Below are 24,376 nucleotides of genomic sequence, written 5' to 3'. Positions count from 1 at the left end.
ATCACTCATATACAACCCCTCGGGCAAAACTCACAGTCACTCGTGCCACTCGGACATACCTCACAATCACTCTTGCCACTCGGGCATACCTCATAATCACTCATACCTCCCAGTCACTCAGCACTCGCCACTCGACACTCGCACTCAGTAGGTACCTGCGCTCACTAGGGGTGTGTACAGACTCCGGAGGGGCTCCTTCAGCCCAAGCACTATAATCTGCACGGACAACTCACGTGCTATAATAATAAAGTATGCTGCAAGCGGGCTTCCTTATCCACACTCATCCTCACAATTAGGCCCTCGGCCGATATCAAACATGCTGCGGCGTATAGCCGATCCCATAAATATCCTCACAAATCAGGCCCTCGACCTCACTCAGTCATAAACCTCTCAAGCTACTAGGGCATTTCAGTAAAACAAGGCATTCGGCCCAAAACATTTATATGCATCAAAATAGAGTCATAAAACTGAGTTATGCGTTAATCAAGTATAAACATGACTGAGTATAGATTTTCAATCGAAAACAATGAGAGGATAGTAAGAAAAGGCCCCTAAGGGTCCAAACAGCACTGGCACAAGGCCCAAACATGGCATTCAGCCCAATTTATAGAAACTCTTTCGAAAACGTATAAGTATCATATAGTTTCAACAAAATATGCAACTTTACAGTTGCTACAGGACGGACCAAGTCACCAATCCCCAACGGTGCATGCCCACACGCCCGTCACCTAGCATGTGCATCACCTCAAAGTAGTAAAATGATAAGAAATCCAGGGTTTCATACCCTCAGGACTAGATTTACAATCGTTACTTACTTCAAGCCGCGAAATTCTTATTCTGCAATGTCCTTTCCTCGTGAATTGGTATTCAAATGCCTCGAATCTGGTCATAAATAATTCGTTTCAGTCAGTAAAATTCATTGGAATTAATTCTTTGCTATCTCCAAGAAAATCTGCAGCCAGAACAATCAATAACCGCTACCATGTCCAGCTACACCTGAATCTCCACACAAGGTGCAGGGAGTAACGTGAGCCGTAGTGAAGAGCAATAAAGCATATAACGTTCATATCAGGAAATCTCAGTAAAATACCACGTATTTTTAAAATCAGGATTTGAATCAAAATATCTCGTTTAAACCCAGTTCCAGTAAAAATCATTTAAAGATATTTTTCAACAGTTTTTAAATAGAGGAGAAATGCAAAGGTAAAAAAAATGATGAAATCATAAACAGCCCCTCGGGCAAACCTCACAGTCACTCGTGCCACTCGGGCATACCTCACAATCACTCTTGCCACTCGGGCTTACCTCACAATCACTGTTGCCTCCCCGTCACTCAGCACTCAGCACTCGCACTCAGTAGGTACCTGCGCTCACTGGGGGTGTGTACAGACTCCGGAGGGGCTCCTTCAGCCCAAGCGCTATAATCTGCACGGACAACTCACGTGCTATAATAATAAAGTATGCTGCAGGCGGGCAGCCCCGATCCACACTCATCCTCACAATCAGGCCCTCGACCGATATCAAACATGTTGCGGCGTGCATCCCAAAAATATCCTCACAAATCAGGCCATCGGCCTCACTCAGTCATAAACCTCTCAAGCCACTCGAGTATTTCAGTAAAATAGGGCATTCGACCCAAATCATTTATATGCATCAAAATAGAGTCATAAAGCTGAGTTATGCATTAAACAAGTATAAATATGACTGAGTATAGATTTTCAATCGAAAACAACAAGAGGATAGTAAGAAAAGGCCCTAAGGGTCCAAACAGCACTGGCACAAGATCCAAACATGGCATTCAACCCAATTTACAGAAACTCTTTCTAAAACATATAAGTATCATATAGTTTCAACAAAATATGCAACTTTACAGTTGCTACGGGACGGACCAAGTCACCAATCCCCAACGGTACACGCCCACACGCCCGTCACCTAGCATGTGCGTCACCTCAAAGTAGTAAAATGATAAGAAATCCAGAGTTTCATACCCTCGGGATTATATTTACAATCGCTACTTACTTCAAGCCATGAAATTCACGTCTCGGAACTCGACAAAAGTTACAAAATCCGGAAGCCCATTCAACCACGAGTCTAACCATACCAATTTTACCAAAATTCGACCCCAACTCGACCCTCAAATCTTCAATTTAAACCAAGAGGGTTTTCAAATTTTCCCAACTCAATTCACCAATTAAATGATAAAAACACCCATGGATTCGGGTAATTTAACCAATATTAAGTTAAGAACACTTACCCAGTTGTTTCCTCTGAAAATCACCCAAAACTCGCCTCAATCCGAGCTCCAAATCATCAAAAACTGAAATTTCAGAACTTAAACTCACTGCCCAGGCTTTTCTTCGTCGCGAACGCGGTCAGTGCCTCGCGTTCGCGAAGCACAAAATAGCTCCCGTCCAAATTCCTCCTTCGCGAACGCGACATCATCCTCGCATTCGCGAAGCACAAAATGCCTCCACCCCAATGCCTTCTACGCGAACGGGTTCAACCCATCGCGAATATGATGCTTCGTTACCCCTCAATATGCGAACGCGACACCCCCTACGCGAACACGTAGACCAATTGCCTGGGGTCCTCGGCTGCTTCCTCTCTTCTTCGCGAACGCGTAGCACCTCTTGCGTTCGCGAAGCACACCCAGTCCACCCTTCGCGAACGCGTTTTTCTCTTCGCGAACGCGAAGAGCAAATATTGCCAGCCTCTCGGTTCCTTTTCGCGAACACGAGGCTCCACTCGCGAACGCGATGAAGGAAACCAGATGGTGCATCAGAAAAATTCCAGCAGAGTTCCAAGTCCATAATCCAACCCGTTAACCATCCGAAACTCATCCGAGCCCATCGGGACCTCAACCAAATGTACCAACAAGTCGTAAAATATCATACGGACTTAGTCGAACCCTCAAATCACCTCAAACAATGCTAAAACCATGAATTACACCGCAATTCAAGCCTAATGAACTTTGAAATTTCTAATTTCTACAAACGACTCCGGAACCTATCAAATCACGTCCGATTAACCTCAAATTGTGCACCCAAGTCATAAATGACATAACAGAGGTATTTCAATTTTCAAAATTGGATTCCTACCCCGATATCAAAAAGTCAACCCCCGGTCAAACTTTTTAAAAATTAAACTTTCGGCATTTCAAGCCTAATTCATCTACGGACCTCCAAATAAAATTCTGGACATGCTCCTAAGCCCAAAATCACCATACGAAGCTATTGAAATTATCAGAATTCGAATCTGAGGTCGTTTACACATAGGTCCATATCCGGTCCACTTTTCTAACTTAAATTTTTCAATTATGAGACTAAGTGTCTCATTTCACTCCGAGTTCCTTCCGGACCCGAACCAACTAACCCGATATAACATAATATAGCTGAATAACACAAAAAGAAGTAGAAATGGGGAAAACGGGGCTATAACTCTCGAAATGACCGGCTGGGTCGTTACATCCTCCCCCTCTTAAACATCTGTTCATCCTCGAACGGGTCTAGAAACATAACTGGAGTCTCGAATAGGCATGGATATCTGCTCCACATCTCCCGTTCAGTCTCCCAGGTGGCCTCCTCCACAGGCTGACCTCTCCATTGCACCTCCACTGAAGCTATATCCTTTGACCTCAACCTTCGAACCTGCCGATCCAAAATAGCCACCGGCTCCACATCATAAGTTATATCAACCTCCAACTGAACCGTGATGAAATCCAAAACATGGGACAGATCTCCAATATACTTCTGGAGCATGCAAACATGAAACACTGGATTCAACTTGCCCCTCTTCCCAAACCTCATAACACCCTTCATGGGTGATACCTTCAGCAAAACCTTCTCCCCAACCATAAAAGACACATCACGGACCTTCCTATCTGCGTAGCTCTTCTGCCTAGACTGCACCGTGCGAAGCCGCTTCTTAATCAATTTCACCTTATCTAATGCGTCCTGGACCATGTCTGTACCTAAGAGCCTACCCTCACCCGGCTCAAACCATCTAACCGGAGATCTACACCTCCTCCCATATAAAGCCTCGTACGGAACCATATGAATACTCGACTGATAACTGTTGTTATATGCAAACTCAGCGAGTGGCAGAAACTGCTCCCATGAACCCCCAAAATCAATGACACAAGCACGTAACATGTCCTCCAATATCTGAAGAGTGCGCTCGGACTGCCCTCCGTCTGAGGGTGAAAAGTTGTGCTCAACTCAACCTGAGTACCCAACTCTCACTACATGGCCCTCCAAAACTGCGATGTGAACTGAGTACCCCTATCTGAAATGATAGAAACTGGGACACCATGCAGGCGAACAATCTCTCGGATGTAAATCTCAGCCAACCGCTCTGAAGAGTAAGTAGTACCAACTGGAATGAAGTGCGCGGACTTGGTCAGCCGATCCACAATAACCCAAATAGCATCGAACTTCCTCGAAGTCCGTGGGAGCCCAACTACAAAGTCCATGGTGATCCGCTCCCACTTCCACTCTGGGATCTCTAATCTCTGAAGCAAGCCACCCAGTCTCTGATGCTCATACTTAACCTGCTGATAGTTAAGACACCGAGCCACAAACCCAACTATATCCTTCTTCATCCGCCTCCACAAATAGTGTTGCCTCAAATCCTGGTACATCTTCGCAGCACCCGGATGGATAGAATATCGCGAGCTGTGGGCCTCCTGAAGAATCAACTCTCGAAGCCCATCTATATTAGGCACACATATCCGGCCCTGCATTCTCAGCATGCCGTCATCACCAATAGTCACACCCCTAGCATCACCTCTCCGAACCATATCCTGAAGAACGAGCAAGTGGGGTCATCATACTGACGCTCCTTGATACAGTCATAAAGAGAAGACCTGGAGACCACTCAAGCCAATACCCGACTAGGCTCCGAAATATCCAATCTTACAAGCTAGCCCGCTAAGGCCTGAACATCCAATGCCAAAGGTCTCTCTGCTTCTAGAAGATATGCTAAACTCTCAAAACTCTCTGCCCGGCGACTCAAAGCATCGGCCACCATATTGGCCTTCCCCGGATGGTACAAAATAGTGATATCATAGTCCTTAAGAAGCTCCAACCATTTTTGCTGACGCAAATTAAGATCCTTCTGCTTTAACAGATACTGCAGACTCCGGTGATCAGTATAGATCTCACAATGAACCCCATAAAAATAATGATGCCAAATCTTCAAGGCGTGAACAATGGCTGCTAACTCAAGATCATGGACAGGATAGTTTTTCTCATGGGTCATCAACTGGCACGAGGCATAGGCAATCACCCTACCCTCCTGCATCAAAACACAACCAATGCCTATCCTCGAGGCATCACAATACACGGTGTAAGAACCTGAAGCTGATGGCAGAACTAACACTGGAGTTGTGGTCAAAGCAGTCTTGAGCTTCTGAAAGCTTTCCTCACACTCATCCGACCATTTGAATGGAGCACCCTTTTGGGTCAATTTGGTCAAGGACGATGCAATAGATGAAAATCCCTCTACAAAGCGACGGTAATAACCCGCCAAACCAAGAAAGCTCCTAATCTCCGTGGCTGAGGACGGTCTGGGCCAACTCTGCACCGCCTCTATCTTCTTCGGATCCACTTGAATACCCTCACTGGACACCACGTGCCCCAAGAATGCTACTGAACTGAGCCAAAACTCACATTTGGAGAACTTTGCATAAAGCTTCTCCTCCCTCAATCTCTGTAATACAATCTTCAAATGCTGAGTGTGCTCCTCCTGGCTAAGAGAGTACACCAGGATGTCATCAATGAATACAACAACGAATGAGTCTAAATAGGGCTAGAATACACTGTTCATCAAATGCATGAACGTTGCTGGGGCATTGGTCAGCCCAAAAGACATCACCAAGAACTCATAATGGCCATATCGGGTCCTGAAGCTGTCTTAAGAGTATCTGAATCCCGAATCTTCAGCTGGTGATAACCGGACCTCAAATCAATCTTAGAGAACACCCTCGCTCCCTGAAGCTGGTCGAATAAATCATCAATACGAGGCAAAGGATACTTGTTCTTAACTGTGACCTTGTTCAACTGCCTGTAATCAATACACATTCTCATGGAACCATCCTTCTTTTTCACAAATAAAACCGGTATACCCTAAGGTGACATACTAGGCCGAATAAACCCCTTATCAAGGAGTTCCTGAAGCTGTTCTTTTAATTCCTTCAACTCTGCCGGTGCCATATGATACGGTTGAATAGAAATGGGCTGAGTGCCCGACAACAAATCAATACCAAAGTCAATATCCCTGTCACGCGGCATGCTCGGCAGGTCTGTAGGAAACACATCCGGAAAATCACGTACCACCGGAGCAGAATCAATGACAAGAGTCTCTACACTTAATCTCTCACAAAAGCCAAATAAGATAGGCAACCCTTCTCAACCATATGTTGAGCCTTCAAATATAAAATCACCCTACTTGGTACATAATCTACAGAACCGCTCCACTCAACCTTCGGAATTCCCGGCATAATCAACGTCACCGTCTTAGCGTGACAATCTAGAATATCATGACATGGAGATAACCAATCCATACCCAATATCACGTCAAAGTCGACCATACTGAGCAGCAAAAGGTCCACTTGGGTCTCCAGACCCCCAATAGTCACCACACATGACCGATATACGCGGTCCACAATAATGGTATCGCCCACAGGAGTAGATACATGAACAGAAGAAACTAGAGACTCACAGGGCATATCCAGAAAATAGGCGAAATACGAGAAAACATATGAATACGTGGAACCAGGGTCAAATAATACTGAGGCATCTCTGTGACAAACTGAGACAATACCTATAATCACAACATCTGAAGCAATAGCATCTGGTCAGGCAGGGAGGGCATAGAAACGGGACTGGCCACCCCCTGATCTGCCTCCCCCCTCTAGAGTGACCCCTAGCTGACTGACCTCCACCCCGAGCTTACTGGGCGGGTGGTAAGGTAACTGGTGCTGTAGTCGGAGGCTGACTCCTCTGCTGAGATAGACCTCCATGATGACGAGGACACTGCCTCCACATATGCCCAAGCTCCCCACACTCAAAACAACTCCATGGTGCTGGAGGCGGAAGCTGAAGGGAACCCTTAGCACCGGGATAACTGGTAGAAGAACCTGGCATGGAAGAGCCCTGAACAGGTGGAGCACGGGACGGACTCTGAGCTGGAAGGGCACTATGTGATGAGTGGCCCTGATGAGAACTGTGAGAACCATGGCCAGATGATGCACCCCGATGAAGTGGCCGAGCTGACTGAGCCTGTCTGAAATGACATCCTCTACCGTGCTGGAACTGTCCCCCAAAAGGAGCACTGCTGAATCCACCCTGACCATGAGGCCTCTTGGCCTCCCTCTCAACCCTCTACTGACCGCAAACCATCTCAATCTGCCGAGCAATGTCGACAACCTCATCAAAGGTAGCACCCGAAACCCGCTCCCTGGTCATGAGCAACTGTAGCTGATAAGTGAGGCCATCAATAAACCTCATGATCCTCTCTCTATCCGTGGGAACCAGCTAGATAGCATGACGGTCCAACTAAGAGAATCGCATCTCATACTGTGTCACAGACATATCACCCTGGTGAAGCCGCTCAAACTATCTGCACAACTCCTCTCTACGGGATCGAGGCACGAACTTCTCCAAAAAGACCACGGAGAACTGCTACCAAGTAAGGGGTGCTGCGCCAACAGGCCTACACCTCTCGTAGGTCTCCTACCATCTGAGTGCAGCCCCAGAAAACTGAAAGGTAGTGAATGAGACCCCACAAGTGTCCAAAATACCAGCACTATTGAGTATCCTCTGACACCTGTCCAAAAAGTCCTGAGTATACTCTCTCTCTGTGCCACTGAAAGGTGGTGGCTGAAGTCTCCCAAACCTCTCCAACCTACGCTGATCATCCTCAGGCATAGCAGGAGCCACATAATCCTGAGCAAAAGCAACCGAGCTGGGCTAGTGGTGCCTCCGGTGTCTGAAGTCCCCGAATAACCTGCTCGGGTGTGCGAGCGATGGGAGTCTGAGTGCCTCCCCTGGCCTGAGAAGTGGCTGCGGTCATCGAAATAGAGACCGCCTGAGCAAGGCCAGTACACGCTGTCAGAATCTGAGCTAGGGTCTCCTGAAAGTCTGGAATCACAATAGGCACAGGTGGTGCCCGAGCTGGTGCATCAACAATTAGAACCTGGTCCTGATCTGGGACAACCGGTGGATCTGCAGGTACTGCCCCAGCTGCTATACGGGCTGCACCGCTGCCCCTACCACGACCTCTACCGCGGCCTCGGCCTCTCGCGGCCCTGGATGGTGGTACTGGTGGCTGGCCCTCCTGACCGGTAGCACGAATCCTCACCATCTGTGAGAGAATGAAACAACAGATGTTTAATTTCTAGAATCAACAGATTCGCACGACAAGTATTCAAGAATGTGGAGTTTCCTAAAGATAAGTACAGACGTCTCCGTACCGATCCATAAGACTCTACTAAACCCGCTCATGACTCGTGAGACCTATGTAACCTAGGCTCTGATGGCGCCTATCGTGGAATTAGGAAAGCAGACTCATTTCCAAAACAAACCGATATTTTCATTTCAAAGATAATTCCAATGTTATTTAACATAAAAACCTTCGTAAAGGAGTTCCAATCAAAATAAAAGTACGGAAGGAAAAGCCCGACATCGGGGTGTCACTAGTCATGAGCATCTACTACAAACTGTCTAACAATATCAAGGCTAACTCAGCCTAGAAAATAACTAAATACAACTAGAGGAAGATAAGAGGGAGAAGAGCAGGGGCTGCGATCGCCAAACAATTACCTTGCTATCTCCAAGAAAATCTGCAACCAGAACAATCAATAACCGCTACCGTGTCCAGCTACACCTGAATCTGCACATAAGGTGTAGGGAGTAACGTGAGTACGCCAACTCAGTAAGTAACAACAATAAATAAAGACCGAGTAGTAGTGACAAGCAATAAAGCATATAACGTTCATATCAGGAAATCTCAGTAAAATACCACATGCTTTTAAAATCAAGATTTGAATCAAAATATCTCGTTTAAACCCAGTTCCAGTAAAAATTATTTAAAGATATTTTTCAACAGTTTTTAAATAGAGGAGAAATGCAAAGGTGAAAAAAAATGATGAAATCATAAACAGCCCCTCGGGTAAACCTCACAGTCACTCGTGCCACTCGGGCATACCTCACAATCACTCTTGCCACTCGGGCATACCTCACAATCACTCATGCCTCCCCGTCACTCAGCACTCGGCACTCGCACTCAGTAGGTACCTGCGTTCACCGGGGGTGTGTACAGACTCCGGAGGGGCTCCTTCAGCCCAAGCGCTATAATCTGCACGGACAACTCACGTGCTATAATAATAAAGTATGCTTCAGGCGGGCAGCCCCGATCCACACTCATCCTCACAATCAGGCAATTGACCGATATCAAACATGCTGCGGCGTGCAGCCTGATCCCAAAAATATCCTCACAAATCAGGCCCTCGGCCTCACTAAGTCTTAAACCTCTCAAGCCACTCGGGCATTTCAGTAAAATAGGGCATTCGGCCCAAATCATTTATATGCATCAAAATAGAGTCATAAAATTGAGTTATGCGTTAAACAAGTATAAACATGACTGAGTATAGATTTTCAATCGAAAACAATGAGAGGATAGTAAGAAAAGGCCCCTAAGGGTCCAAACAGCACTGGTACAAGGCATTCAGCCCAATTTATAGAAACTCTTTCTAAAACATATAAGTATCATATAGTTTCAACAAAATATGCAACTTTACAGTTGCTACGGGACGGACCAAGTCACCAATTCCCAACGGTGCACGCCCACACGCCCGTCACCTAGCATGTGCGTCACCTCAAAGTAGTAAAATGATAAGCAATCTGGGGTTTCATACCCTCAGGACTAGATTTACAATCGTTACTTACTTCAAGCCGTGAAATTCTTATTCTGCAATGTCCTTTCCTCGTGAATTGGTATCCAAACGCCTCGAATCTGGTCATAAATAATTCGTTTCAGTCAGTAAAATTCATTGGAATTAATTCCATAAGAAAATAATAATTTTCCATAAAAATCTGAATATTAGCTCAAATATCGCATGTGGGGCCCACGTCTCGGAACTGACAAAAGTCACAAAATCCGGAAGCCCATTCAACCACGAGTCTAACCATACCAATTTTACCAAAATTCGACCCCAACTCGACCCTCAAATCTTTAATTTAAACCAAGAGGGTTTTCAAATTTTCCCAACTTAATTCACAAATTAAATGATAAAAACACCCATGGATTCGGGTAATTTAACCAATATTGAGTTAAGAATACTTACCCCGTTGTTTTCTCTGAAAATCACCCAAAACTAGCCTCAATCCGAGTTCAAATCGTCAAAAACTGATTTTCAGAACTTAAACTCACTGCCCAGGCTTTTCTTCTTCGCGAATGCGGTCAGTGCCTCGCGTTCGCGAAGCACAAAATAGCTCCCGTCCAAATTCCTCCTTCGCGAACGCGACATCACCCTCGCGTTTGCGAAGCACAAAATACCTCTGCCTCAATGCCTTCTACGCGAACGCGTTCAACCCATCGCGAACGTGTTCAACCCATCATGAACGCGATGCTTCGTTCCCCCTCACTATGCGAACGTGACACCCCCTACGCGAACACGTAGACCAATTGCCTGGGGTCTTCGGCTGCTTCCTCTCTTCTTCGCGAACGCGTAGCGGCTCTCGCGTTCGCGATGCACACCCAGTCCACCCTTCGCGAACGCGAAGAGCAAATATTACCAGCCTCTCAGTTCCTCTTCGCGAACGCGATGAAGGAAACCAGATGGTGCATCAGAAAAATTCCAGCAGAGTTCCAAGTCCATAATCCAAACCGTTAACCATCTTAAACTCACTTGAGCCCTTCGGGACCTCAACCAAATATACCAACAAGTCCTAAAATATCATACGGGCTTAGTCGAACCCTCAAATCACCTCAAACAATGCTAAAGACATGAATTACATCCCAATTCAAGCCTAATGAACTTTGAAAATTTTAATTTCTACAAATGACTCCGGAACCTATCAAATCATGTCCTATTGACCTCAAATTGTGCACGCAAGTCATAAATGACATAACAGAGGTATTTAAATTTTCAAAATCGGATTCCGATCACGATATCAAAAAGTCAACCCCCCGGTCAAACTTCTCAAAAATTAAACTTTCGGCATTTCAAGCCTAAATCCTCTACGAACCTCCAAATAATATTCCGGACGCTCTCTTAAGCCCAAAATCACCATACGGATCTATTGGAATTATCAGAATTTGAATCCGAGGTCGTTTACACATAGGTCCATATCCGGTCCACTTTTCTAACTTAAAGTTTTCATTTATGAGACTAAATGCCTCATTTCACTCCGAGTTCTTTCCGACCCGAACCAACTAACCCGATATAACATAATATAGATTAATAATACAAAAAAAAGTAAAAATGAAAAAAACGGGACTATAACTCTCGAAACGACCGGCTGGGTCGTTACAGTACAGCAACGTCATTGCACTGAATTTGATAATATTAACATGAGAGATAAATTACAAAGTAATTTTCTCATATATCATAACAAATAAAATTTATATATGACTAGCTTACTTCAACATCTCATCTATATCTTGAGGGACTTACTGAATAGCAAACAGTAAGATGTAGAAGGAAAGTTTATGAAGAACCTAGTGAAGTTAGATTTTGAATCATGACCAAGTGAGCTCTAGCAATGAACCAATATTCTACCTTTTCTTGCATTTATCAATTTTAGTTGGCTGGGCTAGAATTTTAGCTGTAGATGAACTCATTATGAACCTTTATCATTGGAATGCTTTTTGAGACTGTCTTTAAGTAATGAGACTTCTCTTAACTAAAGCAACATAATCAACTTTAGGATTTTAACTCTCTCCTTGGATGCTGACTATTGAAAAACCATCCAAACTACATGCATGTAGTAGACGCCAAACAATAAAATAAGCTTTGATAAGACTGAGCTCTAGCTTATCGGAGAGCATAAATCAGGCAGATATTCTTAAGACTTCTACGATTTTTTCGACTGAATCTCCACCACAATCCTAAAATTTCATATATTTCATCACAATCAACTGTCGTTGTACACGTCACAAATAGTACAATACATTAATCAATAACAAATATGAGTAATAAATCCATAAAGATACATATAAATTAAACCCATTAAGTGAATTGGAAGAAATTTATAGAGTTGAGAAATGCAAAAACTAGGGTTGTTAGAGGAGAACTGCGGAAGAAACGATATAAGAGCCAATACATACCGGTCTTCTGATTCTCCGCTAAATATTCTCTACGGCGCTGCTGAGAGCAGCCACTGTTAATCGTCTCACTCCCTCTGACGTATATGAAAAATTATACTACATAACATAAACAAAAAAATATCTGCTATGCAACGTGAGCGGAAGCACAAATCAGGATTCCAAACCTTAATAGCTGCGAAGAGACATAGATTCATAGAACAACAAACTAATGAGAATAGATTAACTTACCGGAGTACGTTGAGGGGACATTGCCGGCGATTTGGGAGTTCTGGTAGTATTTGATTTGGGGAAATAGCTAACCTTTGGGAGTATTTGATTTGGGGAAAACCTAAGCCGTAAGAAGAGTGCTTCTTTTTCTCTTTTTGTTAAGTTAAATTTCACATCAATGAAAAAAAGGTGCTTGAATTTTCTGAAAATTTTAACTGTGCGCCAAAACTTTAGTGAGTGATTAGCGGAAAATATATCCCACGCCAAATAAAAAGAAAATATTCATAACGAGATTCCATGCTAATTGTTGCTAATATAATCCTCCCGCTAATTTCATGATATTTGTTTTGTTATAATTAACTAATTTCAGTCATTATTTATACCTATAATCTCCACATTATAATTTTGGCAGAATTTATTTGCAAAACAAACAATTCCTTAAATAAGGAACGTAGAATTGTTCCTCAATTGGATTTGAATCTTCAATTTTGTGGACGGCTACATAATTTGATCGTATAATCTATTTTAAATAATGTTTTTATTGTTTAATTTGTGTATATATATATATATATATATATATATATATATATATATATATATATATATATATATATATATATATATATATATATATATATATATATATATATATATATATATATATATATATATATATATATATATATATATATATATATATATAAAAATTATAAAAAAATATAATTTCTAAAGTTAACAACGGAAATTACAAAATTGTGGGGGTTAGTAACCGTCGCAAATTATAAATATTGCAGCGATTTGCAAACCTCCAAAATAAAACTGCCACAAAAAAATTATTTTGTGAGAGTTAAAATAAACGTCACAAAATAAAATAATAGTGGGGGTTTCTAAAAACCCCATAGATAAACTGCCACAAATTACGCCTTTTCTTGTAGTGTAAACATCGAAAGGTTAAGAAAAACCAATGGAACAATTGCATGGACCCAAAAGTTTTTCATTTCTTCTTTCCCTGCTAAATGATGCCCCCATCCCAACCCACCCCCTTTCCACTCACCCTAAGAAAAGTAATTATGATGACCCAAAATGTCATCTTTAAATTTAATAATTAATTATATATTCTAGGACCCCGAAAAGCACTATTTATCATTCTTCGACTTGCGTGCACAGTCCGTAAAATTTTTCAAAAAATTTTTATGTGAAAATGGATTAAAATGTGAATTAGAGCTTTAAAACTCAACTAAGTTGACTTTGATCAACATTTTGAGTAAACGGACTCGGATCAGTATTTTGACAGATCCGGTAGGTCCGTATCGTAATTTGGGATTTGGGCGTATGCTCGGAATCAAATTCTGAGTTCCCTAGCCCGAGATATGGAATTTTGATGAAACAATTAAAAGTTTAAGTTCAAATAGTGACCGGATGTCGAATTATGTGCAAACGACCCCGGAATAGAATTTTGATGATTCCAACAGCTCTATATGGTGATTTTGGACTTAGGAGCTGTAACGACCCGACCGATTGTTTGAAAATTAGAGCCTCGATCCCCTAATATCTGTTTTTCCCATATTTGTTTCTACTTTTGGGATATGCCGGAGTGTTTGGTTATGGAATTCGGGGAGTTTTGGGATACTTAGTCCCTAGTTGTGAGTTTAAGCCTTAGAGTTTGGACCGTAGTCGGAACTGTATGAAGACGGATCCGAAATGAAATTCTATCGACTTCGTTAGCTCCGTTGAGTTGTTTTGGGGTTAGGAGCGCGTCCGGAACGTGTTTTGGAGGTCTGTATTGGATTTAGGCTTGAATTGGCGAAAGTTAGTTTTTCGGCGATTTCGGCAGATAGTGAAAATTTTGATATCGAACTCGGAATGGAATTCCAAAAGTGGCTGTAGGTTCGTAGTATAATTTGTGACCTGTGTGTAAAATTTAAGGTCATTCGGACTAGATTTGATGTGGTTCGGCGTCGTTTGTAGAATTTGGAAAATTTTAAATTCTTAGGCTTGAATCCGTGCTTAATTCATGATTTTGGTGTTGTTCAATGTGGTTTGAAGGCTCGACTAAGTTCGTATGGTATTTTAGGATTGGTTGGTATATTTGGTTGAGGTTCCGGGGGCCTCGGGTGTGTTTTGGATACTTAACGGAATGAATTTGGACTTAAAAAAAATCTGGTGCCTTTGCTGGTTCTGGTGTTTCGCACCTGCGGAAGGGAGGCCGCAGGTGCAAGAGATGCAGGTGCGGAAGGAGTGCGCAGATGCAGAACTGGTGGGGCTGGTGATGGAGCACAGGTGCACAAGTTTGACCGCACTTGCGAGCCCGCAGGTGCGAAGCGTGGGCGCAGGTACGGAGCCTGGCTGCCTTAGTGAAATATGCATATGCGCCGATTTGGACCGCAGGTGCGGTATCCACAGGTGCGAGGGATTGCCCGCAGATGCGGCCCCAGCCCGGATAAGTGACCTTCGCACCTGCGATGATTTTTTCGTAGGTGCGTGACCGCAGATGCGGCCCCAATGAGCGCAGGTGCGGAAATAGCTGAGTTGAAGAGGCAGCTTCGAGGGTTCATCCCTCATTTTTCACCAATTCGATTTAGAGCTCGGTGGGAGACGATTTCTCGAGGGATTTTGAAGAAGAACTATTGGGTAACTAATTCTAACTCTATTTTTATCATAATCCAACAATCTAATCTTAGTTTTGTCATGTAATTTCGGATTTGGGGTAAAAAATTGGGAGAATTGAGGAAAAGTTCCCCAACCAAGTTTTGGATTTTGATCGAGGTTTTGGTATCAGATTTGAGTGTTTTTGGTATGGTTAGACTCGTGAGTGAATGAGTGTTCATAATTTGTAATTTTTACTCGATTCCGAGACGTGGGCCCGGGGAGACTTTTTGGGCGTTTTTCTAATTTCACACTTTAGCTTCGAATTAATTAGCTAAATTAGTTGCTTGTAGTTATATTTACATTATGCAATTAATTTGAATAGATTCGGGCCATTTGGAGTCGGATACTCGTGGCAAGAACGTGATATCGAGTAGATTTGAGCGGTTCGAGATAAGTGGCTTGCCTAATCTTCTGTTGGGGACTTTCCTTTAAGATGTTTGATATTAATTGATCTGTGGGCGCCGTGTACGTGAGGTAACGAGTACGTACACGGGATATTATTGCAAAGATCCCGTTTTTCCTTTCTAAATCATAAACTGTTTTTTCTTATTAAATTGCACTAATACTTTTAATTGTTAAACTTAGACTAGAGAAGCATGCTTACGTGTTTTAACTGCCGATTTGACATTCTGTGTGTCATGCTTAGTTAAGTCCCTACTTTCTTTATATGTGTTCAGTATAAACTGTATAACTCGATGCCATACCTGCCATTTCATCTTGCGTTGCATATTTAAATTGGGACTACGGACGTATTCCGGGAGATCCCCCTGTACTGCATATTTAAATTGGGACTACGGACGTATTCCGGGAGATCCCCTTGTACTGTATATTTAAATTGGGACTACGAACGTATTCTGGGAGATCCCCCTGTACTGCATATTTACTTTGGGACTACGGACGTATTCCGGGAGATCCCCCAGCACTGTATATTTACTTTGGGACTACGGACGTATTCCGAGAAATCCCTTTGTACTGCATATTCATTTGGAACTACGAGACGGTATCCCGGGAGATTCCCCACTGTGTTTACCTCGTTCTAAGCCGAGGACTCCCTTAACTGTTTAATTTCTTTATAACGATATTTTAGGACTTATTGGTGTACTTGGTCGAGGTCCTGAGGGCCTCGGGTGAGTTTCGGATGGTTAACGGATCAAGAATTGAAGTTGGGAGACTGCTGAAGTGAGTTTTACTGGTTTTTGGCTGATCTGCTTTTTTTCCCTTATCTGACAAAAATCGAACTCCCTGATCGAGGTACAAAATCGGAGTCCATGACCGAGGTACAAGATCGAACTCCCTAATGGAGCTCCCTGATCGAGCTCCCTGATCGGAGTCCATGATCGGACTCCATGCTCGGAGTCCAGGATCAGAGTCCATGATCGGACTCTATGCTCGGAGTCTTGGATCGGAGTCTATGATCGGACTCCATGATCAGAGTCCAGGATCGGAGTCCATGATCGAACTCCATGCTCGGAGTCCAGGATCGGAGTCTATGATCGGACTACAGGATCGGACTCCATGATCGGACTCCATGATCGAACTCCATGATCAGACTCTATGATCAGACTCAATGATTGGACTCCATAATCGGAGTCCAGGATCGAGGTCAGCCTGGACAAATCTGTAAGTTATAATAACAGGGGCATTCGTCCCATTTGCCATTTTTGACGAACTTGAGCTTGAGAAGAGGCGACTTTTGACAGATATTTCAAGGAAAGATATTGGGGCAAGTGATTCCAACTCGGTTTTGGTCTATATACACAAATATATCATTGTTTCCACCATTTAATTAGTGTTTTGAGATTGAAATTTGGGAAAATATTTGTAATCTCATAGAAACAAATTTTCGAGATTTCGGTATCGATTCGGAGTCGGATTTGAGTGAAATTGGTATGGTTGGACTCGTAATTGAATGGGTTATCTGATTTCATAACTTTTGTCGGATTCCGAGACGTGGGCCCCACGGACGAATGTTTAATTAATTTCGGGATTTTTTATTGAAAATGTAGTATTTTCTTATATAATTTATTCCTATAAATTTTAATGATTGTATTGAATTATTCTTTGTTAGATTCGAGCCAATCAAAGTTGGATAATAGAGGAAAGGCCCTTCTAGTGGATTAAATTGGAGCAAATTGAGGTAAGTCTCTTGTCTAATCTTGTGACGGGAAAATTATCCCATAAGTAATTAAAGTAATAATTATTGCTAATTGTGGGGGCTACGTTTGCACGAGGTGACGAGAGTCCGTGCGTAGCTACTATTAATACTAAAGTCCGGGTAGTTTAGGACTCAAAAGCGCGAATTATTTGTGTAAAATGTATTCTTTACTTAATTAAATTATTTGATATAAATGTAAATATATATTGTGAATTGTTAGATAAAGATATTAAAGGGTGGAAATCTCATATGCTTGATTTTGCTGCTTAAATTAATTAATTGATAAAAAAAATTATTCTTCCTCCCGAATTTATCATATAATAAATATATTCTCATTCCGGAGGTACATAAGAAAATGTCCTCTTTTTTTGTGGAGTGGGCCGAATGCCTAGGCTGGATAGATGCATCTATGGATCGTGTCGCACGTCCCTCGACAGTGTACACGATATTCTGGATCGGGCCGTACGACCTCGGCAGAAATCGTGCTTAATAATAATAATTACACGATACTTTGATAGTTTATTGCAGTTTGTGAAACTAATTGATAAATTGAAAATCTTTGGAATTTAAAGAATTATTATTCCTGCTTGTTACGGAATTATTGTTATTCCTGTAAATGAGACTAATTGATAAATTAAAAATTTATTGGAATTGAAGGAATTTATTTAAAATATTGAGAATTGTTGCATTTGAAGGAATTTAATTATTTCTGCTTGTTAAATAAATTATTGTAAATTCTGTGAATTATGTTGATTTAGATATTCTAGTTTTATTTCAATTATTATTATTGACCTATAGTGAGTGTCAAAGTCGGTCATCTCGTCTCTACCACTTCGAGATTAGGCTTGATACTTACTGGGTACACGTTGTTTATGTACTCATACTACACTTGCTGCACTTTTTATGCAGGACGTGAGGCAAGTACTAGTGGGGGGGTCTATCGTCTTACACCCACGTTATCCAGGGGCATAGTGGTGAGCTGCCTTTCTGAGCCGTTCTGCAGCTACCAGTGTCTCTCCTTGTATTTTTTATTCTGTCTATTTTTATTTCAGACAGTATTTGAGGTTTTATATAATCTACTAGATGCTCATACACTTGTGACACCAGATCTTGTCACACACATTGGTAGAATTTTATGTCTTATTATTTTTCTTGGATTTAAATTTTATCGCTATATGTTTAATTTATTAGTTGGCTTGCCTAGCTATAGTGTCGGGATCCATCACAACCTAAAAAATTAAAACTGGGTCGTGACAACATGGTATCAGAGCACTAGGTTCACGTAGGTCTCACAAGTTATGAGCAGACCTAATAGAGTCTTGCGGATCGGTACGGAGACGTCTTGTGACGACCAGAAATTTTCACCTTCGGACCGTGATGGCGCCTAACATTTCACTTGCTAGGCAAGCCAACGTTAGAATAATATTATCTATTTTTAAAATAATTTCTAAATTTATTAATAACAAAGAACAAATGCAGAAGTAATGTCTGATATGTAGTGAATAATACATAAAGAAAAAAATACAACGGTGTCTAAATACCATCCCAAAATTGGTCACAAGTGCACGAGCTTCTAGAATAATACAAATAAAGGTCTGAATAAAATAAAGCTGTCTGAAAATAAACACGCAGCTAAAGTAAAATAGACGGGGACTTCAGAACTGCGGACGCCATGCAGTTATACCTTAAGTCTCCTCTAGGTAGCTGATATCCGGGCAAGTCTACGGTACGCTGCTGGGACCAACTCCGAAATATGCACAAGATGTGCAGAGTGTAATATTAGTACAACCGACCCCATGTACTGGTAAGTGCTGAGCCTAACCTCGACGAAATAGTGACGAGGCTAAGGCGGGTCACTTACATTAACATGTACGCAATATTAGTAACAACAACAAATAATAGAAATAAATCAGGTAACTCATTTATAATAATTGAAGCCAATTCAGCAGTCGTAACCAATTATCATTTCCATCAAATCTGTTGCAGCGTGCAACCCGCTCTCCCAATATATTCCTTTTAATCAAATCTGTCATATATTTATTTCAATCAAGTATATATAGACTTTTTAATAAGTCTGTTGCTGCGTGCAACCCGATCCTCCAATATGGACTTTTTAATAAGTCTGTTGCTACGTGCAACCCGATCCTCCAATTTTGACTTTTTAATAAGTCTGTTGCGGCGTGCAACCCGATCCTCCAATATGGACTTTTTAATAAGTCTGTTGCAGCATGCAACCTGATCCTCCAATATATCCATTTCAATCAATTTTGTTGCGGCGTGCAACCCGATCCTCCAATATATTCATTTACCAATTCTTATAGAAGAAATTTTTCCAATAAATACAATAATTAATATAAAATTATAAGACAACAAGCATACAATAATTATGATTTAATTATGAAACAAACAATGACAAATAGCAAATTATTATGGAAATCAGGAAAAAAATAGGCAGTTTAATATTTAATATACTACATGTAAAATAACAATTAAAACACATAATTCAAACAACATGTAACAATTAATGCAAGAATTCAAGAATTAATATTTGACAAAGAATAGGAGAGAAATAATTATTAAAATAATTAATTTATGATTTAAAATAATTTATGATTTTTCAAGTAAGTAGGCAAACAATTAATTTGACAACGTATAGACACTCGTCACCTCGCCTATACGTCGTTCACATGCATTTTACATAACAAATAACTTAAAGGTTCTTTTCCCTCAAGTCAAGGTTAACCACGACACTTACCTCGCTTTGCAAATTCCAATCAATTACTCAACCACAACTTTTTCTTTTAAATTTGTCTCCAAAAGCTTCAAATCTATTCATAAATAATTCAATATACTCAATACGAATCATAGGAATTAATTCCGTATGAATTTACTAATTTTCCGGATAAAAATCCGAAATTCATTAAAATATTTGACAGTGGGACCCACGTCTCAAATTCCGAAAAAACTCACAAAATCTGAACACCCGTTCCGCTAAGAGTTCAACCATACAAAAATTATCCAATTCCGATATCAAATGCACCTTCAAATCTTAAATATTTGTTTTTGGAAGAATTTTTAAAAATCTGATTTTTCTTCCATAAATTTACGGATTCATGATATAACTGAGTATGAAATCATGAAATATAATCAATATAGGATAAGGAACACTTACCCCAATGTTTTCCCGTGAAAATCGCCCAAAAGTCACCTAATCCGAGCTCAAAAATGGAAAAGAGTTGAAAATGGGTCGAAACCCCATTTCCAGAACTTAAGTTCTGTTTCTGGGATTTTTAATCTTCGCGAACGCAAGGGCTACCTCACGAAAGCGATGCTTACCTGGCTTGGCCTACGCAAACGCGAGAAGCCCTTCACGAATGCGAAGGCTAATTTTCCTGGCCAGCCTTTTTCCCTTCGCGAACGCGAAGCTTCGCACCTCAAGCCTTCGTGAATGCGGCCCCCTCTTCGCGAACGCGAAGAGTAATTTTCATCTGCCTCCAGTTTCTTCTTCGCGAATGCGAGCCCCCTCTTGTGAACGTGAAGAAGGATACCAGAAGTAGATTTCTGCAGCTTTTCCCAAGTCCAAAAATGATCTGTTAACCACCCGAAACCAACCCGAGCCCTCGGGGCTCCAAATCAAACATGAACCCAAGTCCTAAAATATCATACGAACTTTCCTGCGTGATCAAATCACCAAAATAACACCAAGAACTACGAATCAGACACCAAATCAAAGGAAATTTCCAAGAAAACTTTAAAACTTATATTTTTACAACATGACGTCTGAATCACGTCAAATCAACTCTGTTTCTCACCAAATTCGGCAGACAAGTCATAAATATTATAGTGGACCTACACCATGCTTCAGAACCAAAATACGGACCCGAGGTCAATAAATCCAACATCAGTAATTTCTTAAAAATCATTAAGCTCTCAAGCTTTTAATTTTTCATCAAAATTCCATATCTCGGGCTATGGACCTCAGAATTCGATTCCGGGCATACGCCCAAGTACCAAATCACGATACGGACCTACCGGAATTATCAAAATACTGATCCGGGTCCGTTTGCTTAAAATTTGACCAAAGTCAACTCAGTTGAGTTTTAAATCTCTATTTCACATTTTAATCCATTTTTCACATAAAAACTTTTCGAAAAATTGTACGGACTGCGTACGCAAGTCGAGGAATGATACATGGTGCTTTTCGAGGTCTTAGAACACAAAATTACTTATTAAATTTAAAGATGACACTCTGGGTCATCACACGTCTGTACTTATCTTCGAGAGGCTATAGGGTGTTAAGAAACTACCTTTCTTCATATTCCATCGTGCAATTAATGTAGTACTAAATATCTTTCTCTTATTCTCTCACAGATGGTGAGAACATGCTCTAACAAGGTTCAAGACCAGGGAAGAGCTACTTACCCAATTGCTAGAGGCTGAGGCTGAGGCCGAGGGAGGGCTCTAGTCCGTGGTAGAGGACGAGGACGTCCCAGGAATGTTCCAGTTATGCCGCCAGTGTGTCTAGCAGAGAATCCCATTATTGAGGACCAGGGTGAGGTGACTATGGCAGAGCCACCTCCGGTGGATTTCACATCTACATCGGGATTCCAGGATGTTATGGGTCATATGCTACGGTTCATGCACAATATGACTCAGGCCGGTTTATTTCCGGCAGACCCAGCCACATCTCAGGTGGGCGGGGAGCACAGACCCCTACCGCACAGGCTCATGGACAAGCAGCTGTTGTATATCAGACCCAGGGTGCACTACCTGTGGGTGGAGCCCAACCAGTGGTAGCAGCTACACTTGAGCCCAGGCCAGTTGCAGCCGCTGATCCTCAAAAACTATTGGACAGATGGATTAGACTACATCCTCCTGTCTTTGGGGGTGAGCGATATGAGGATCCCCAGTATTTCATTGATCAGTGCAAGGATAGACTGTACAACATAAGGATATTGGAGTCTCATGGGGTAGACTTTGCTACTTTTTAGCTAGAGGGCAGAGCCCGTAAGTGGTGGCAGTCTTATGTTCTTGGCAGACCAGCAGATTCTCCTCCAATAACTTAGGACAGGTTTACTCGTATCTTCCTGGACAGGTATATTCCACCCTCTCAGAGGGAAGAGTTGAGGTTTCAGTTTGAGCAGCTCCAGCAGGGTCAGATGTCAGTGACCGATTATTAGGTGAGGTTTTCTGAGTTATCTCGCCATGCACTTATGATACTCCCTACTGAGGCGTAGAGAGATGCAGAGGTTTGTTGTGGGTTTACATACTGTCATTCAGGCCACTATGGCTCGATAGGTTATGATGGGAACTTCATATGAGCTAGTCGTGTAGATAGCCCGCAGGATTGAGGGTGTACGTCAGCGTATCCGAAAGCAGGTTACTAGAGATAAGAGGTTTAGGTATTCTGGAGAGTTCTGAGGTGCTTCGTCTGGGGACAGTGGTCAGTTCAGGAGAGGGCAGTCCAGCAGGCTCCCATGTCCAGCACCACCGCCTTCTCAAGGTGCTCCAATGTGGCCCTATCTCAGTGCTATACCAGAGAGTTCTTATCGCCCACCAGCTATTCAGGGTCCTCCCAATGGGTATTCAGTTCCCCAGGGCCAGACTCTTAGTCAGCAGCCCATCATACCAAAGAGTTCTTATGAGTGCGGGTATCCCAGTCACATACGGAGTTTTTGCCCCGGGCTTCGGGGTAAACTAGTGCAACAGGGTCAGCAGCCTATGATTACCGGACCAATTGCTCCACCAGTTTTCTGACCACGAAGAGGTAGGGGATAGGTGGGTAGGGGTCGTCCTAGAGGTGGAGGTTAGCCAGGCGGAGGCCATCCAGTTAGTGCTCCAGCTCGATTCTATGCTTTTCCGGCCAGACCAGATGTAGAGGCCTCAGATGCTATGATTACAGGTATTATTTCTGTTTGCGGCAAAGATGCCTTAGCATTATTTGATCTAGGATCTACGTATTCATATGTGTCATCTCTATTTGCTCCATTCCTGGGTGTTTCTTGTGAGTCCCTGAGTACTCTTGTTTATGTGTCTACTCCTGTGGGCGATTCTGTTGTTGTGAACCGGATCTACCAGTCCTGTATTATTACATTCTATGGTTATGAAACTAGAGCAGATCTCCTATTGCTTGAGATGACCGATTTTGAAATTATTCTGGGCATGGACTTGTTATCTCCATATCATGCTATTCTAGATTGCCATGCCAAGACTGTTACCTTGGCTATTCCAATGTTGCCTAAGCTGGAGTGGAAGGGTTCGTCTGTTAGTTCATTTAATCAAGTTATTTCTTTTATAAAGGCTCAACACCTGGTTGAGAAGGGTTGTTTGGCTTATCTAGCCTATGTTTGGGATACTACTGTAGAGACTTCGGCTATTGATTTAGTGCCTGTGGTTCGGGAGTTCTCCGATGTATTTCCTTTAGATCTTCCAAGTATGCCACCTGACCGTGATATTGATTTCTGTATTGACTTGGCTCTAGATATCCAACCTATATCTATCCCACCGTATCGCATGGCTCCGAAAGAATTGAAAGAACAACTTGAGGAGTTACTAGCCAAAGGGTTCATCAGACCGAGTGTATCGCCTTGTGGTGCACTGGTATTATTTGTGAAGAAGAAGGATGGAACAATGCGGATGTGTATTGATTATCGTAAACTGAACAAAGTCACTATTAAGAACAAGTATCTATTGTCGTGTATTGATGATCTATTTGACCAGTTATAGGGTGCTAGGGTGTTCTCTAAGATCGACTTGAGGTCGGGGTACCATCAGTTGAAGATTCGGGATTCGGATGTTCAGAAGACTGCTTTTCGGACTAGATATGATCATTATGAGTTTCTGGTGATGTCCTTCAGATTAACTAATGCCCCGGCAGCGTTTATGAATTTGATGAACAGGGTATCCATGACATATATTGATTCGTTTGTCATTGTCTTCATTGATGACATATTGATCTACTAGCGCAGTAAGGAGGAACACGAGCAGCATATGAGAGTAGTGCTTCAGACATTGCGGGAACAAAAGCTATATGCT

At 42.2% G+C, this 24,376-nt stretch overlaps 1 long non-coding RNA gene across 1 annotated transcript; it reads right to left on the bottom strand.

Moving 5' to 3' along the window:
- Nucleotides 1-8,822: 8,822 nt before the first annotated feature.
- Nucleotides 8,823-12,720, bottom strand: LOC142176334 (uncharacterized). The gene is made up of 2 exons (XR_012704834.1): nucleotides 12,559-12,720; nucleotides 8,823-8,892 (listed from the first exon to the last, which is right to left on the bottom strand). It is a non-coding gene; the product is annotated as an uncharacterized LOC142176334 (long non-coding RNA).
- Between the last annotated feature and the right edge of the window lie 11,656 nt (nucleotides 12,721-24,376).

This window comes from Nicotiana tabacum, chromosome 22 (genome assembly GCF_000715075.1).
Source record: "Nicotiana tabacum cultivar K326 chromosome 22, ASM71507v2, whole genome shotgun sequence".
NCBI lineage: Eukaryota > Viridiplantae > Streptophyta > Magnoliopsida > Solanales > Solanaceae > Nicotiana > Nicotiana tabacum.
Note: the sequence above shows the minus strand (reverse complement) of the source record. Positions and strands in the feature narration are given on the sequence as shown.